The 3,263-nt window shown below is 45.4% G+C and overlaps 1 long non-coding RNA gene across 1 annotated transcript; it reads right to left on the minus strand.

Moving 5' to 3' along the window:
- Positions 1-213: 213 nt before the first annotated feature.
- LOC110309556 lies at positions 214-2,685 on the minus strand. Its single transcript, XR_002379715.1, has 3 exons — positions 2,482-2,685; positions 2,240-2,291; positions 214-945 (listed from the first exon to the last, which is right to left on the minus strand). It is a non-coding gene; the product is annotated as an uncharacterized LOC110309556 (long non-coding RNA).
- Positions 2,686-3,263: the final 578 nt, after the last annotated feature.

Here is a 3,263-nt window from a genome sequence, read left to right on the forward strand (position 1 = left end):
GCACTAAGCCACAAAAGCCACACTCCCAAGCCTGGGCCCAAAAGCCTCGAATTTTGTTTTTACTTTGCTATACTTTTTTAATACTTCTTCAAAGCCAGGTTTTTCAATCAGGTTGATGTTAGAACTCAGCTCTGGGGCAGGCACAGAGAGAGTTAAGTGTCCCCGGGTCCCAGGAGTCTATAAACTCAGTGACAAACATCACAAGGTCACACATAAGGAGAGGAATGATTCCTTTTATTACCCATAAACATTTAAGTGCCATAAGGAGATTTTTATGCATTTTGAGTGTCCTTTGTGGATTGGCTTCCTAGAAGATAAGAAAACTGAGCTAATCCCTGTGGGTTGGATTCAGACAGGGAAAAAGATGAGGGGAAACAAAGAGCAGAACTCACTGAGAGCAGAGGGCGCTCGGGCAGGGATGAGGGGTAGACAGTCCATGCAATGGAGGGGCTCATATGTAACTTTCTGGTGACATCTGTGTCCTCAGTCCCACGGGAGGAAGTTGTCCACAGGGGCTGGGGTAAAGGTGTTGAATTTCTGATCCCCAATCTCAGTCCTTTGGTAGCTACATCTTGGTAATGGGTGTTTTGCCTTGCCGCTTTCCAATGACTGGCTCAGCAATTGCTGAGGAAAAGGCAGACGGACAGGCGACATTTTGCAAGTAGAGTCGTCAACAGTCTTTTTGCATAAGGGAGAAGGAATGCGCTCGCTCTTTCGGTCGTTTGCACCCTCCCCCACCCCCGGGTCTGTGCGGAGATGCAGAAGTAGGAGTTGGGCCACTCCCTGTTTGCAGAGTAGGAAATGGAGCGCTCCAACCTGCTGTGATTTTCTATAGTCAACGGGTCTGCAACCTCAGGAGTGTCAGGGGAAGGGCCAGGAGACAACACTTCTCCTTCGAAATCCTTCCAGCTGTGCTGGGGCTTGGTAGTGAGAATTTTGGTTTCTCTGAAAAACACGGACATATTATAAGACTTTTAATCCCAGGTGTGGGATGTGCGGCTGACGATGACTTGCCTCCTGTTCTAAGAAGGGGCGTGGTTTTGCCAGCTGCAGTTAGTTTCTGTGATTGTGTGAGATCTGGAATTCTGGCGACCTTTCAGAGGATGTATAAATGCTAGCATCCCAATAGACGGGGCTGACTGGCCAGTTGTTGGTTCAATGTTGTTGGTTGGTTGCTATTTGTTAAGTAGTTGTGCACAAAGAAACAAGAAATGAGATATCCACCGGGCAGTGGTGGCGCAGGCCTTTAATCCCAGCACTCGGGAGGCAGAGGCAGGTGGATTTCTGAGTTTGAGGCCAGCCTGGTCTACAAAGTGAGTTCCAGGACAGCCAGGGCTATACAGAGAAACTCTGTCTCGGAAAAAAGAAAGAGAGAAAGAGAGAGAGAAAATAGAAAGAAAGAGAAAGATATCCTGACTGTGAAGATCAAACTTGCCCTAAGGAACTCAACAGCCCTAATCAGCAGGAATTATCCTAACAATATCATCACCCCCTTTCCCCGCCATTCTTTTCTCTCTTCTATCTAATATTAAGGGGTTGAAAAAGTGGAGAAGGGTAAAAGAAAGAAGCACCCACAAAATAGCCGAAAGGACTGGCTATAGGGCTCAGCAGGGAAACCCAGAGAACATGAGAAGAGAAAACCCCCGTTGCTTTGTGAGGGAAGGCACAGCTGAGTCTGGTAACCAGACGGCAACACTGGCTCTAGCCAGACAGGAACATACAAGGAAAATCTAAATGTAGAAATTCCTATCGGACCATGGACTCATGTATCATACATCTTAATCAGAATCAGTAATGAGGTAAGTCTAAAAAGGCCTTGAGGTAGAAACAAAGGCAACATCTGGCCTTCAAGTGGCTGTCCTCCACTGTTCCACCTCCCTTTCCTTAAAAAATATTATATATATACATATATACATACGTTAAATATATAATATAAATACTCAATTATATATATATATTTATATATCCATATCTCCCACTTTTGTTCTTCTCATCCCTGTCTGTTCCCAACACTCTGGGTCCTTTCCCAGCATTCATACCAAGGTCTTGGTAGCAGCTCCAGCCATGGGGCTTGGGGCTGTGGCTTGGTATCCGTGCTTCATCAGAAACATACCTTTTCCCTTCCCTCCCTAGCCAATGTCAGAACCAGCCACCAGGGCCTAAAGAAGGAGGTGGTTTCTCCCATGACACCCCTCAGACTGTGGTTTTTACATCCTGTGCTGGTGGCGTTTGTACTTACCCCATCCGGAGCTTTCCAGATGTGGTAGCCAACTTTTGTTTTTCTCTTTCTCCTAGAGCAAGACACAGCTCTGATAATATTTGTATACTATTTGAGGAATGGATATTTTCCTTTAAGTCAATATTTTCAAAACTTTTTTAACCTCCACCCACACAAAGAAATACATTTTATATTATGAACAGTTTACACACACACACACACACACACATGCCTTATCACAATTTTCAAAAAATCATACTCACAATGTTGAATGTGCTCTGGTATTTTCTTTCGTTTCATTTTTTTACAAGGCTTCCTGTGTGGGTTTGGAGATGCAGCTCGGCGGTAGAGCACTTGCTCAGCAAACATGAAACTCTAGCACTTGTTGGGACCTTAAGGTAGAAAGCTCTGTCCTAAAGTGCAGGGATACTCCAGTCACTGTTAAACTGAGAAAGCTTTGCATCCAAACCTGATCAGATTAGGATTAAGCTATAATCAAATGAGGGCTCCTGCCAGTCCTGCTTTGCAGACTGTGAACTTGACCTTGTTGCCAAGAAAGGAGCTTCTCCAGGGTTAACTAACAGTGGCGATGGCTTCATGGTCTGGATATAGGACTGGCTTCATGGTCTGGATTTGGACCTGCTTGTGCTTTTTGTATTTTTCCTCTTTGGTTCCTTGTATTTTTTCCTTTTGTATTGTACCCTTTCGTATTTTTCTAGGGAGACTTAGAGGGATCCAGCGGGCCAGAGAAGGACAAAGCAGGCCGCTGTCTGAGGCCGGAAGAAGCTGTCCTTGGTCACGGAGTAGAGAGTTAACAGTGGGTCCATAGATCTCAGGAATGCCTACAATAGTGTACTTAGACTTACTAATCTAAGAAATTAAGAAAACAAACCTGGGGCTGGTGAGATGGCTCAGTGGGTAAGAGCACCCGACTGCTCTTCCAAAGGTCAGGAGTTCAAATCCCAGCAACCACATGGTGGCTCACAACCATCCGTAACGAGATCTGACTCCCTCTTCTGGAGTGTCTGAAGACAGCTACAGCTAC

The sequence above is a fragment of the Mus caroli genome, chromosome 2 (genome assembly GCF_900094665.2).
Source record: "Mus caroli chromosome 2, CAROLI_EIJ_v1.1, whole genome shotgun sequence".
NCBI lineage: Eukaryota > Metazoa > Chordata > Mammalia > Rodentia > Muridae > Mus > Mus caroli.